This window comes from Rhea americana, unplaced genomic scaffold (assembly GCF_003343005.1).
Source record: "Rhea americana isolate MKP2758 unplaced genomic scaffold, rheAme1 scaffold_75, whole genome shotgun sequence".
NCBI classification, from domain to species: Eukaryota; Metazoa; Chordata; class Aves; order Rheiformes; family Rheidae; genus Rhea; species Rhea americana.
Window position 1 is genome coordinate 2,608,668 of NW_028186923.1, and position 15,141 is coordinate 2,623,808.

A 15,141-nucleotide genomic window follows, 5' to 3' on the forward strand; every position below is an offset into this window, starting at 1 on the left:
AGGAAGGATACACTGCAAATTTTGCGCTGGCTCTTAGGGGCTGAATGATGCTCAGTGAATAGAGCTACAGAGGGAGCTGCATTCCCCTTCCTGATGGGTTCACCATAGAAGAAGGTTTTTTTACCACCTTGGCAAGAAGCTGTTTGGTTTGATGTAGGTTCAAATTTTATTTTTAAGCATCATATGAGAAATGCAGTAGAGGAAACCACATTCTGTTCCTTAAAATAAATGGAAGAAAAGGCAGCGCTGTAAAAGTATTCCGTGATGCATACGCTTCGTGTGCATGCCAGACAGGAGCATGCGCCTTGGCATATGTGGCACCAAGGAGCTCTGGATGTTTAACTRCATGCAGACCTTTTCCTATATCAGGGGCTTTTATACGACCTGGTGGTGTGCTTGGGCATATAAAGGGCTATAGCATCCACGGGTAAAATGCCAGCAGCTTCCTACCGAGCTCCAGTCCTGCAGTGCCTCTGGAGGAGGAGGTAGAAACCAAAGCTAGCTGATGACCTACCTAAGCAAGCTTGTTGCCGGGGCCCTCAACAGCCCTGAAAGGAGACTTCAAATCCCCCGTTTCACCAGCCGCAGGGGCTGGTTTGCCTGCCCCTRCCATCGGTCGCAGCTCAGCGGTGAGTCGCCGGATGCGTCTGCTGACCTGGGCAAGGAGCACAACCCCGCTTTCAGCCTCACGCGCACACACATACCCGCCGCTCGCAAACAGACTGTACGCACCCAGAGCACGACGAGCTTATAATTAAGTCACTTTTTCTGCAGCTGGAAGGATTCTGCTGTAAACAAGGGTTTTCTGTAGCCCCAGTTGCGCGCGGCGCRGGGCGAAGCACTGCAGGAGCTCAGGTCGGCGGGCGGCGAGCGGGTCCCGCTGCCTTGCCCTCCGCTACGCGAACACYGCGAACGCGGCTCCCGCTGGCCTGACGTGAATCTCGGGGCAGGGTTTGCAAACAGAGGCAGCGGTCCGAGCGGGGCTTAAGTGCGTTTCTAAACGTTTCGAAGTGCCGACATGGAAAAGGAAAGTCCCGGCGTGCTGCGGTGCTGCCGTTTCCTCCCAGCCCACGGTCACGGCRAGCGCTGGCACACTGCTTTGAAGTGCAGTGTTGGCAAGCCGCTGGGTTCRTGCTGATTCCCAGGACTGAATGAAGGAATATATGGGTCTAAAAAACACATAAAGCGCAAGGCGCAGCATTTAAGCTGATTTTGGTGAGTTTTTTCACTGACAAAAAGGAGGAATAAATTAAAACGTTTTAAAGGTTATTTTGCTAATGTGATGCATAAATAGAGCGGCATAATGTGTATTAGAAATGCCAGAGATGGGAGGATAGATGGGTAGMCGGAGAGAGATATCTTCCAAATGTCTTATTTTATTGTAGCCTTTTATCTAAGGAATTTTCCTCAGCTAGAGAGAATTCATGGCAATACATTTAACGCAGAGACTGACATCTCTATGCTTCAAGAGGAAATGCAAAACAGAAACAGCGAAGTGATGAGGACAGTGGGGTAAAATGCTGAGGCTTTCATGCTCAGGGCAAAGACTGTATTTTGGAATAGTACCGTGGATGCCATGTGCTTTCTTCACACATGTGATATCCTTCTCCCATGCACAGATAGCTGGGGTTGCATTAGGCACCTGCATTTCCTTTCGTGTAAGAGGACAGGAGTGAAGCAGCTGCTCAGCAAGACACACTGTGTTTAGAAGCTGAGAGCCAAAGCACGTGTAGATATTGATACGTCACACCACTGCACAAGGCTAATCTGTAACAGCTAGTAGGTTTGCCTGGAAGACGTAGCACTTTAACTGCACTGGCCTGGTTATAGTTGTGCCTTTCTCCATAGGTAGATGCAATCAGAGGCTGCGCAGTTGTTGACTTACGCATCCAGCTGTGCTGATGGAAGATGATTTCATCCCACCCCTCTCCTGCAGGTCGCTGTCTCTGTAACTGGGCCCTGGAACAGCCCTTGAGGCAGATCAGCCGAGTTCACTTACCCAGCTGCCCACGGCGGTTGGAAGAAACCTGCCTGCTACTTTTTCCCCAGCAGTTACAGGGATTTGCAGAGGAACAGCGTCAAAGGCAGAGCCAGGCAGAAGATTTGGATTGATTTGCAGTACTGTCTCGCAGACCATTGTAGCTTCCTTGTCCTCAGCTGCACTGGTGTAAATCCAGGGGAGCATTGGTTAAATCACTGGAGCAAGTCTGTAGTTACACCGGGACAAATAAGAAAACAAAGCAGACAAAAGCATAAATTCCATCTGTTCAAGCTCCAGCAGGCCAGATTCTGGCTGCAGTCAGTGCCCTTTAATTCAAAGCCTCCTTTGGACACCCCCTTTGAGTCCGGACATTTGAGCAGTCCTAACTTCCCTTGAAAATGTTTCCTTGTAAAGCCTTTGTGAACCAGTGCATGTATTTATGTTATGGTTATCACACATGTAATTTAATCTGGCATTGTAATGACAGCATGGTGAGTTCAAAATGCAGCAGTAAATATAGTCGTTAGGGGAAAAGAAATCCCAGCCCATCATCCCGAATGCCTCTTCACGTCATGGGAGGGATCTAGACAGAATCCAAACACCATAAGCATTTCTGGGTTCCAGTTGGAAACTGCCTGGAGTTCAAGATCAGCCAAAACAAACACRCAAGACTCTCTTTCTTTGCACGGTGGAGATGCCTTTTCTCATTTTTTTCTCTCCCTTTTTTCCTTCTGAAGGGTCACCCCTCTGAAAGCCCCAAGAGGAGAGAGGCTGAGGCTTTTTCACGGCTTGCTTATGCTGTTTCTTACCCAGCGCCCCTGAATCTGCTCTTGCTTGTGGCTGAGAGCTGAATCCTGACTTGAGCCCTGATTATTTTTGTATGCTGCTGGTTTGCAATGCTATATTTAAGGGTCATTTGCCAATTCCAATATAAGCCTCATTTACAAGTCAGCTGTTTTAAATTGAATCAGACTGTAAGTTGGCGTATGCTTGGAGTCAGCTGGGGTGTTGGATTTGCCTGGGGTGGGGGTGGGGAATCCTGCAAGCCCTCTACTTGCTTGCAGAGGGGTTAGTAGAGAATTTAGTGCTAATGATTATCATTTTGTTCCATGTATTTGAGCTGAAAGATCTGAGCTGTGGATRTTTTTCTTCTGCTTCTTCCAGGTTAATTCATGGGGAGAGTTCAGATGTTTTTTTATCTGTTGGCCTTCAACAGCTTTAGCTGTATCTACCAAGCTGGGCATGGGTAGGCCCCTCTGAATGTCAGCAGCTGCTCAGGCCGGTAAACCTTGACAGAATCAGGTGCTGATCGGACCATTTAGCAGTTTTTCAGCTTTCTAGCAGGCTGGTAGAGAAAGAAKTGGCCTCACTCACAGAAAGAGTCGAGATACAAATGAGATCTGATTCTGACCCATGATCTTTAGTTAAATTGCTCTGTAACCTTGAGAGATGGATTAAATCATCCCCTGAAGAGAAGGAGCTGCTGCTGGATATTCAGTGCTTTGGCCACACTGGCAGGTTACACTCATATATTACCTGTGGTCTTCAGAGAGCTCATTAGGCACTTGGTTTACATGCAGAAAGTCTAGATGAAAGTGTCATCCCTTTTCCCCAAGTGTCCTCTGCAGAAGTCTGTCAGTATTTCCTCTAGAAGCGTCCAGTTCAGGGGTTAGAAAAATGATTTGCCTCAGTGGAGTTTTAGCATGGTCAGGAAGCGTGGTTCAGAGAAGTGTTGCTTTGCAGAAAAACGATACTTCCCTTCAGATCGGAGAAGGATGGGGAGACCTGCCGTTTGCCTGTTCCGTCTAATGCCGGTCTGCAGCGGAGCTGGGCTGTATGTGACTGGGAGGAGATGCATGGTAAAAAAGTGGCCAGATTTGGTCCTAAGTGTTCTTTCCTCTCTGCCTTGAAATTTTTCATTGACTTCATAAACACGTTGCTTCTGGAAAGTTGATTAAACATGATAGTGAAGTYTAATCAGTGGGTTGGGGAGTCTAAAGTAGTAGAAAGAAATGCAAAGGGAAGTCCTGTTTGCAAACATCCCAGTACTTGGAAGTAGGTTGGATCTTATGGTCTGTCTCCCTCATTGTCAGGTCCGCTCACAAGTCCACCATAATAAAATGTTCCCAGGGTTTGGGAACATTCAGATCAAGGTGCTAACCTTGGGGCTTTGGTCCATCTGCAGCGTTTGGGGTGGACATAATTGGCACTCCACCTTTTTGGCCTTTCCATAGCAGATCAGGATGGAGGAGAAGGCTCCTGTTCTCATCCAGGATGTTTACCCACCCTTTGGCAGCTCCCAGAGACATCAACAAAGTTAAGACCACATTAAGAAAAAAAAAATCGTACTTAAWGCTTAAGTCAGATGCAGTTATCCACCAGGACCAGCAGTTGAGAGTACGGGCTCAGCGCAGACAGCCAGCTGGCGATGCTGGTGGGGCCTTGCCATGCATAGCTGTTGGAGAAGAAGCTGCTCTGAAGAARCACCTTGTGTGAATGCTACGTGCCCCTGGGAGCTGTTCTGGACTATCTGTTGCWGGAGAGCTTGTGCACTGAGAGCTCAAGAACTTAACTGGCAATTAAAAACAAATGAGGCTGCAAAGGATCTTAAGGGAGCCGAGCAGAAATACAAGGTTTCTGGTTACACTGGAGGAAAATACTCCAACCTGAGGTTACACTCTCACTCTCATACCCATCAGATCATGAGACAGCACTAGAGACAGCTCTGCATAAGCCATGCAAGGCAGGGTGGGAGATGAAGCTGATGTTGATCTTGTGTTGTGGAGCTTGGTCCAAAACGGTCCAGATTTTGCAGAGGAGGGCACCAGGACTGCTGGTACTAGTCCCTGAAGCTACCCTGTATAAGACGGGGTGAGGCTCCGACTTCTGGGGGAGTTGGTGCAAAAATATATACATAAATATAAAATACAGGTGATGAGAAGAGGCTGCAGCGGACAAGCCTCAGGCTGTGCACCAGGAATCAAGTCTCCTCCTGGAAGGACGTGTGGGAAGGATGTAGCTGGAAGAAAAGGGGAGCAGGAGGAGAAGCGAGGAGAAGAGAAGCGGGGGGGTCCGTCCGACGGCCCTGCCGCCGGTGGCCGGGGACGACGGCGGGGAGCCGTGGGGAGGCTCTGCCGGGACGAACCGCGGGTTGGAGCGCTCGGGCGCTCGGCGTGGCGCTCGGGCTTCCGCGGAGCCTGTCTGTGCCTGCTGGGAAGCRGCGATTGAGGCTGCTCAAACACTGCGCCGCCTTCTCCTCGCCTTGTTCGCCGGGCCCCACGCCCGGCCCCGAAATAGAGACACCCGCCCTTCGCCGGCCTGCCCGCGGTGACTCAGGCGGGCGGCCGCGAGCAGGCACCGCGGCGCACGCACATCTGGAGCTCATTTAACGTGCTAGCGCTCTGACCCTTCTGTTTGTACGCCTGGAGACCTTCCTTTCGTGTCCCTCTCTCCAGGGGAGGAAGAGGAGGGTGTGGGAGGCCGCGAAGAGAGGGGCGGGTCGGGGCTGGCACGTCCCTGTCCCCGCTTTGCCACGGCACCCAGCCTCTTTGGGCTCCGGGTTTGCGCGGCGGCTGCTCCCAGGCTTGCCCGGCTCCGCGTCCGAGCCGCTCACAGTCCTGTCCACTCGGGAGGGMCGTGGGCCAAACCAGTTTTCCATGGTTAAACTGGGCACATTTTCCATCGTGTTTTCCCCCCCCTTTCTTTTTTCTCATCAGGAAGCAAACCTACCCAGTGTGTGCACCGCTCAACAGGAGGCTTTTATTTTTTTTAATTTATTTATTTTTATTTTTTTTAATTTATTTATTTTCCTCTTTCTGGCTCCAAGGAGAAGCAGAGGGAGAGGGAACGAAGGGGCCTTCCTCGTCGCCAGGAGCCTGCCAGGGCTTGCAAGGGAGGACGCGCCAGAGAGCCCAGGCCAGCTCAAATGCGAGGAGCTGGCTTTTCGCAGGTTTTAAGGCCGTGCTGGAAGGGGATACCCATCACTGAAGGGCTCCGAGGGTTACGGATGCATCCTTGTGTCCCATGTGGGGGATAACCAAAGAGGTGGCGGAAGCTGGGCAGCTGGTGGCCAGGGTGAGGGAGGCATTTGGGGACAGCGGTCCCTAGTGCGGTCAGCAGGGCTGAGTCCTTGCTGCCGCCGTTGGGTAGAGGGACTGGGAGTGAGTGTGGAGCAAACACGCATGCAGAAATGCCTCCCATACCTCCATGTACCTCATGGACCCTCACCCAGGCCTTGCTGGAGATGCTGGAGGAACCCAAGGGAGTAGGTGGCAGTGACAGGGCTGATCGTCAGGCAGGTCAGTAGTTCTAGTGCAAGTGCATCTCTGGTGAAATGCCTGGGGATTTTCCTCTCACTTTCTTTCTTTCTTTTTCTTTCTTTCTTTCTTCTTCTTTTTTTTTTTTCATTGCAGAACACTGCGTGGGAGGGAGTATGCGTCACTTGAAGTATGAGTGAGTTTCCATAAAAGTGGAATGGTTGTAAAGCTTAAATGGAAACTCGGTCGCATTACTTTAGACATGTTCCCCCTCCTGCAGGATTTATATACACGCACAAACACAGGCATATGATGTGTATGTATATTTATATATGTGGGTGTATGTCAGTATGCACACAATCAGCACAGGAAGTGGAAATACTCAGGCAGCCGGGTAATTTCCCGCGTCACTAACGCTCCATTTTAAGGTGCCCAGAACACCAGATTCAGGCCAAGAGAGCATCAAGGCTAGCACAAAACATCTTGTAGACAGGTACCATCGAGCATTTCTGCTAGGCACCTGCTCTGGACCTACTGCCTTGCTCCAAGAGGATGGTGGTCCTGGCTCTGGTGCTGAGCACACTTCCCGTGGAGCAGTGATTCCACAGCACCATTCAGGATTGATCCCGCTTGTCCTTTCGCTTTTTTTCTCCCCACACGAGTTCACCCAACTTGTCACCTCCAGTGAGCTGCTTGGCTTGGCTTGACTCGACTCATGCGTGGGGGACATGAGGCTAGAGGGACCGACAGTGCGGTCAAAGCGAAAAGCTGTGATTGAACATGGCCACCCCTTAAAGCCYCTTCCTGCTGTACCTGCCTGTGGTTAATTAATTTGTCCCTGCCTTGCGAGGAGATGCAGCCCMAGAAACACCATCTGGAGCTGGGCTGTGCCTTCGATGTAGCTCCACTGGTTGTTTATGTTGATTTGCCAGGTCAGGATCATTTATCACTGGGCTCCCCCCTTGCCAAAACCTGCTCAGCACATCAGATGTGCCTCTGAACGCGGCCTTCGGACCACGTGCAACTGCTACGCAGCAGTGACCTGGAACTACTGACGTGGGAGATATGCATAAACTCTGAAATTAGGAAGTGTACTGGGTAATTTAAAGAAGACAGAAAAAAGGAACCAAAGTGAAAACATGTCCCTTCAATTGCAGGAGGTTTAGGGCTGGGCTCTTCCCTTGCCAGAGCTCCTGTTTGCATTTATCTGAGGCCAAGAGGTGAGTTCAGGGGATTCAGAGAGCCCCGGGGCTTGGTGCAGGTGGTGTGATGGATCTCTAGGTTAATCCTGCAGCACGTAGAGCTGCTGAGTGGCAGGTTACCGTGATGTTACAAACCCCCGCTAGAGCTGGGCTGGGGTGCGGGACCTTGGTGGAGATCGATGGGGATGCCGAGGCAGCCTCTTGGCTGCCAACRTGATGAGAGGGGAGATGCAAAAGACTTTTGGGAGCTCGACCTGCTAATCATCACATAGYGATGGAGGAGTTGACTGGAGCAAAAAGCCAATAGAAGGATCGATGCCAATAAAAATAAAGAGAAATCTGCTAGCCTGTTAGAAGTGCATGGCCCTTACTTAAATAAGCCATGGGCTAGGGCTTGGGTCCCGGCACTTCCAGAGCAGTGGCAAATTCCCATTCCAGCCCACAGGATCTGAGAGCATTCAGCGCCCTGCAAGCCAGACCAGGTCCTCTTGCGGGGGCAGATTTGGTTCCTAATTTGCAGGCTCTCTGCAGCTTGAGCTAACCTACAGGGAYAGATTTGTTCAGAGATGCGTAATATTTGCTGCACTTTGTAACTAGCCTTTAAAGATGCCAGGAGATGGATTCGCAAAGGGCCCGGCAGACCCCTGCGTTTCCGCACCTCGCTGAGTGAATGAGCGGCGTGTGTAAGCACTACTTGTCTTCTTAAATAGTCCTCACGGTGCTTCTGAGGTGATGCTGCGCTAGCAAAATATGTAGCAGAGCTCCAATATTGACGTGCCTCAGGTCCACTTGGCCCGCAAAATTTTTGTGTGAATTTTGGAAACTGGAAGGAGTTGCCATCACTAGCAGGAAAAAAGTGATGTGTGTCATTGTGTGGGTGGGAGACGCAAAGTGTGGAACCACCACATGCATGTGGGGTCAGCTGGCAGTAGAGGAGGGAGACTCTGTGCTGGTGCCCAGCCTGGCTTTCRAGATGGACAGTCAGAGTCTGCCTCTCTGTGTCACCTTTCCAACTGAAAAGGGGAATTTCCTGTTCCACTGAACACCGGGGATTATCGGACAAGGTGGAGCAGTTGTCCCCCCACTCTGAAGGTGGCTTTCCACCTTTGATTTTGGGTTCCGTGGTGAGACTTGAGGTGAACGTGTCCTTCTGATGGCCTGCTTATTGGAAGCTGATAGTGTCAGACCAAAAAAAGACAGTTTTGTATAGTATTTGTAAATATATATTGTTCACATGGGCTCAGGCTTCCAGACGGATGATAGATGTGGTTAACGTGACCTTCTTGGCATCCTTCCTTGCCCATGCATCATTTTGGAAACCGCTCCCTATGCCTACCTTGTCCGGATCTAAGCAAAATGTGGGAATTCTGTTTCTCTTTATGTTTTTTTTTTTTTTAATTGGCCTCAGTCATTGGGTGGATGAGCTTGCTACGTACCACTTAGCAAACAAACACCCCCACCTTTCCTGCTTCAATCTCTGGCTCCCTAAGCCTGACCGATCCCAAGGGGAAGGCTGGTCTCGGCATTAAGAGCCTCCGGAGAGTGCCCAGCCCATTAATAAAACTCTGATGCTCTTGCTAGCAGGTTGGTCCCCTCCCACTGCATCCTTGGGTCTGCAGTCGATCAGCTCCTTAAAAAAAAAAAGAGAGAAAAAAGAAAAAGATTATTTTCTTGCAAGGGAGGCAGTGGTTTGTGTCACTGCATTTTCCTCGTCTGCTGGGCYGTAGCTCAGGGAAGCGGTTGAAGGGCGAGGAGCGCTCGCTGCCCCACCTTCCCGCCGGAGGGGAGAAACACTAGGTACTAGGGTGGGTGGTTTAATAACATGTTCCTCTGAAGACAAGATGTTCAGAGGGGAGGTGCGCTTAAGGAAATATTTGCMTTTTTGCTTTTTAATTCTGCTTTTTTTTTCCTTTTTAATAAAAGGAGGAAGAATCCCTCTACCTACCTTTTCAAATGGGCTTCTGCGGATCCCCAGATCCGCAAAAAATCAGAGTCAGGCAGTGGGGCAAGGTAACTGGGGCCAGTTCAGCTCTAGATCGGTGTCGGATGGAAACATGGGTGGCTCCGCGCGGGGCCACGTGCGTCCCCTGCCCTTCCTTGGGCAAACATGACACGGGCGTTCGTCGCACTTGTGCCTCCGAGGAGGAGGAGGATGAGCTTTATTGCCTTTAGTGCTGCCCCATAAGCAATACACCTATCGCGAGGGGCACGACGCAAGCCGTGTTTTTCAGATGGCAAGGAGAAAGCGCGAGGCTCGCTCGAGGGCGCCGCGCAGCCGGCGGCGGAGCCAGGAGCCGAGCCGCAGTGTCCCGGTTTGGACCGGGGCATGGCTAGTAATACGCGGAAGGAGCAGGAGTTGGGAATCCCTGGTCAGTGAATCCCCTGGAAAGGAGCTGTTACACTTTGACAGATTAGGGTAATCTCACGTGCACATCTTAATTGCCTCATTACTAGGAGGCACAAATAAACCYRAGGAAGAARAAAAAAMCCMAAAAAACGTGCCTTTACGGGCTGGCTGGTGCAGCAGGCAGCTCCGGGTGGYGGTGCAGAGGGGGAGCGGGCAGCCCACCCGGGCTGCTGCCTCCCYGCCGGAGGCTGGAGCAGAGGTTGGGAAAGAGGAGCCAAAGCCTGTCCCCGCGGGTGGGGGCAGATGCCCCGGGCAGGGCAGGAGCTGGCAGCGTAAAACAAATTGCCATGGGTGAAGCTGTTGAGACCTGCTGCGGACTCCCCTCTCCTGGCTCTGCGCTGCCAGACTGGGTCTCGTGGGCAGAAGAGGTCTAGGAGAAACCTGGACCAGCCTAAAGCCCCCCCGGGGCAGCTTGCTCGGAGAAGGGACCTTGCGCCYGGGAAGGGTTTCATGCCCCTGCCCGAGACGGCTGGGGGAAGGGAGGAAGCACAGGCACCGTTTGCGTTGCCTGGAAATGTCATTTTGACACTCGGTGGCAGACAGCGATCAGCCACAGCCTTAGGCTCTTTTCCCCGCCGCGCTGCATGCAGAATGAGCGGCGGCGCGGGGGGCCGCAGCCTCTCGCTGCCCCGCGTGGCCGCCTTCGTGGCTCCCGCTTTGGGCGCCGCGGCCCGGCTCTCGGCGGGAAGAGGCGCTCCCGAGGAGCGCCGGGCACACGCCCACGGCGCTCGTGAGAAGAAATGCGGTTAGAAGCAAGCGCCTCTGCAGCCCAGGGGAAAGCTAGAGCAAAGTGGAGGCTTCGCAATGTGCATTTAGGAGGAAATGCTGGGAGAATCCSCGTGCAAATAAAATCCTGGGTGTTATAACGAGGAACTGCACGCCAGCGTGCAATTAAAGCCCAAAATCACCAGCTCCCAGCGAAGAGTCGGGGCGTGAGCGGYTTTAAGCACTGCATATTTACAGGAACAGCATTAGGGATAGGCGACCCGTGTTGGGAAATGGCRAGTGGTGCTGCAGGTCACAGCATCCTTCTGCCGGAGCGGCTGCATCTCTCCCTCCACCGGCGGACGCTGCCTGGACCCCTCTGCTCCCATTCAAAGGCAGGGGTGACGAAGAGCAGCGGTGCAAGGCGGCCTTGTTCAACAGCGGCGGATTTACTCCTCCGTAATGGGCCTTCGTCCTTCAGCTGGAGACATCTGGCCTGGAAGAAGACAGGTCACGGGTCTCCTGGTCCCACCTTTGATGCCGCCCTGGTGGCAACGTGCAGGGCCCTGCCTCACCTTTCGGGCTGGCTCATCTTACTCTGGCTCCTCTGGGAGCCAGAGGAGCTGGTGAACATTACAGCTGTGGAAGTCCTCCTTCCACTCGTAATATGGATATAGGCAACATTAGTTGCCGTATCTATAGGCTCTGGCGTGCCGCTGTGGGCTGGACAACGTGCTGCCGGGGTTGCCGGTGCTACCGGGGCGTGGGAGCCGGCCGTATCTGGGATGTGCGTTGCATCGTCGAGGCTGGGGGCGTCGCGGGGTGATAAATGTGGGGCTTTGCTTTCAAAATAGCTCCGGGCGGAGGCGGTAGGAGGTGATTTGGGGCTAGCGGGCAGCAGTTTTGGCGGTGGCTCAGCCGGCCCCTGCCCGGGCTTCCTCCGAAGTCCCAGCCCGGAGACGCCGCGGYGATGCCGCGCGCTCCGTGGTCTCGGCACCTCCTTCTCGCAGAGCCCGTCCTTTCGAAGCGCCTCTTCCGACGCGAGGCGGTAAGCGCTCTCCTCAAAGCGGCGTTTCGAGATGCCGCTTGCAGCCGAGTCGGAAGGTGGCTATTTTAGGTGCCCTCCACCCTTTCTCCCCCCGGTTTGTTTTAACAGTGCTGTCATTTTCGATTACAAAGGGGGGAATTTGCGTTGGACTCGGCGCGGGCGGTTCTGCCGCGCTCACATCTGCGCGCGCGCTCTGCTTGCTTTCGTCGTGGGGGTGACCTTCGGCATCTGGCAGAAGGGCTGAGGTTGCGGGCGCTATTTTCGGGCCGGTTATTCTTGCGGACCCCACCCTGAGGTCGGCGGTGGAGGCGGGGGCGCCGCGCGGGAGGAGGGAGAGGAGGGGAGGTGGAGGAAGGGAAACGCCAGCCTCAGCACGCTTGCAGCCCGTGGCCGTCCCTCGCCGGCCTCCCCGGGGCATGGGAATCGCGAGGTCGTTTCTCAGGCTTGATGCCCCGTGCGGCAGCTTTGGAGCTGTCAAAGCGCCCTGCGAGTGAAAAAAAAAATGCCCTTTCTGCAAACCTATGCAAATGGATCGCCTCGGTTGTTTCTCCCTCTCTTCCCCCCCCCCACCACATTTAAATTGCATGAATCACCTTCAATTTTGCCACCATCCTGTAAAGTTATCAGCTTCCCTAAGTGCTTCGGTTAACAGAAGCACATCTCGGGAGAGCCAGAGTGGGAAGATAAAAGAAAATGAGTCCAATTCCACATAAGGGAGCTGTACATCATTTCAGGCACAACAGCTGTCCTTTCCGTTTCCTGCTAAATTGGGGGGTTTATAATCACATACCCCCCTCTCCTCTAATTCCGTTTTTCTTTCTCTCTTGCGGCTGCTGAATGAATGATCCACAAATCAGGGAGACCTGAGCTGAGTGTCCGGGAGAAATAATGAAACCCTCTGTAATGAGACCTGAGGAATTCAGAGCAATCTGATATTCTGCTTTTCTGATCTTCCGCACTTATGCTGATCTGGCGAGAATAGGTCAAAATTCCTATGAATATAATGTTTCTTGAATGTTAATGTTCTTTCAAAACAAAAATTATAAAAGAGTAAAAAATAAATGCAGCAATAGGAATGTAATTGCGCATACTTATCATTAGGATACAAAGCCCCAAAAAGGAAGTTGTCTCTTCCTCCCCTGCTTAGGGACCGGTTTATTATCTTCCACTCAACTTGGATAACACGTCGGATTTACTGTCATTTATCAGCGATATTAAAGGAAAATTTTCTGTGGAGCCCGTTGGGTAGTTAGAAAAGCATAGCTAGTTAACATGGTTAAGCACAGCACACTGTAATGAATCAATTTGTTTCAGACAACAGGCGTAATTACTTTGCAGATAATGTGCACACCAGGGGATGCAGGGCTGGGATCTTTGTTCCTGAGCTGGAAACGCAGGACTCAGTGACTGGAGCTAAAAGAGGGACTCCGAGGGCCGTTAGCAGCATTTTCTCTTTTGGGCTGGCTAGTCGGGAACGGTATCGCAAGTGCCCTCACTCRGAAGCACAAACAGCCTCCCTCTGTCTCTACACACCAACCCGCACTTGTGGTCTTCAGCTGGAGGTTGGCCAAGTGCTATCAAAAGCTTTCTGGTATCTCAGAGAGAAGCTGCACGGAAAGGTGTGAGCTAGTGGGACGCAGAAGGTCGGACTGGGTTGTGCCCTCTGGGATTAGCTGCAGCAGCTCCAGAAAGCAGAGGACACCTCACCTGGGTKTTGTCCTGTCAAAACATGCTGCAGGGTCCTTCCCCCCATCACCCCTCAGCTTCTCTGGACATGGAGCAGGTGTGATGGGAGTCATCGTTAGCCCTGGCATGTGCCATAAATCCTTAATTCTTTGGGCTGTCCCAAAGCRTCACAAGCTGGAATGGGGGTTCCTGTGGCACCCTGATGGCAGCAAGATCTCCCTAGGAGAAGAACAGCAGAGAGGAGTGCTCAGCACCCTGGYCACAGTGTTGCACTCACCTGTCTGATACTTATCCCATGGGACCTTTTCCTTACCCCCCGAGTGAGCCCGGAGGATATGTTCACTGAGATTTGGGCCTCGGCACCGAGCAGCCACCCCAGCCTGGTGCTGCCCCTCGAACAGCTGCTCTGTGCCTTTCTCCCATTGCACCATTTTCCCAAGGCTTTCGCCTGCCTGCTCCCACGCAGTAACTGCTTAGCAGTGCTGATTAGGTGCAGAGGAGATAACTGCAAGGTCTTGGCTGCTTATTGACCCTGCGGAGGCAGGAGAAGGCAACCACATTCCCCTTCTCACGGGAACTCTGGCTGGAGAGCCCGGTGTCCGCCAGCTCCCCAGCCAGGGGATGGATCCCAGGAGAGATGCAGAGATAGGGTGGGGTAGGAAGCTGTACATGCTGGCGCATGACAGCGTTCAGCCCTGAGAAAGGGCTAGGGGTAGAAATGAAGTTTTACTTASACAGAAATGGCTTTTTTGGAGAATTACTGTTCAGCTGTGAACTAGCTGCTACCTGCAGTGGAGCTCTGAGCCAGGGCTCTTGCAGGTGAAATGGCATTAATGTGTTCTCTGTGTCCTGGGGGCTTCCAAAGGGTTCATATAGTCAGAGTTATTCAGGCTGTTTGATATATTCTGCATGTGACAGGACTAATGTATTCCTAGCCTGCTGGAGGAAGTCACTCTCCTTTCCTGGGATTTCTCATGTGGAAGAGCTGTTGGAGCTGTTTGAAAGAGGAAACATCTTACAGATTAAAAAATGACAAAAATAAGATTTTCCTTTTGGGTGTGGGCTTTTTGCTTCCGAATTCCACTTTGCAGCTGGAACTGCTCTGGCAGGGGAAGATTTCTGCCAGGCACATGGGGCATTAGATAACWCGCTAACATGTCTGAACAGAATCAGGACCAGACCAAGCTCAGCTTGTTGGTGGAGTTAACATGCACCCATCTGCCTCTGAATAGGCCTTTGCTCAGGGGTTGAGTGCTTGGTTGTTTCTCTCTGTTTGTCTACCCAATTGACCTTGCCCATTCCCAGATCCCTCAGCAAGACATCCTCGTGCAAACGTCCACATGGGGTAGCTGCCAGGCATGAGTTGAGCAGGGGACACAGAACTGGAGACCTGCTGGCCCATAAGGACCACTCCCCTGCTACAGCAAACAGCTATGTCCCACCTAGGTTGGGAAGTCCAGTTGTACCAGTCACTAAAACAATTGTGTACCAAAAAGGACACTCCCTGGCTAGCCTTGTTTAAGTGATGTAAGTGCTGGTGCTAGACAATGTGAAGCAATGCAATATCGCCCTTTCCTCAGATAGGTCCCAACACGGCAAATKCTACATGTGCCTACATGGTGTTGGCTCTGGGAGGATGTGGAGGAGGCATCATGGGGAGGAAATTATAGCACAAGATTCCTGGGGGCAGGATATAAAAGAGATGAGAGAGCGTGTAGTGGTACTGACAAGGGACAGGCTGAGAACAGAGGAGAAGAGGAAGGAGACAAAGAAGGAGACCTGAAGGGACGTACGGGAAAGTAGAGGTTAAATCACAGAGGATGTGGGAGGAGGTAAAGGTGACATAGAGATATAAC

At 52.1% G+C, this 15,141-nt stretch overlaps 1 protein-coding gene across 5 annotated transcripts in view; it reads left to right on the forward strand.

Moving 5' to 3' along the window:
- Positions 1–15,141, forward strand: part of ZBTB7C (zinc finger and BTB domain containing 7C) — a 186,778-nt gene that overhangs the window by 159,183 nt on the left and 12,454 nt on the right. The window lies entirely within an intron of this gene.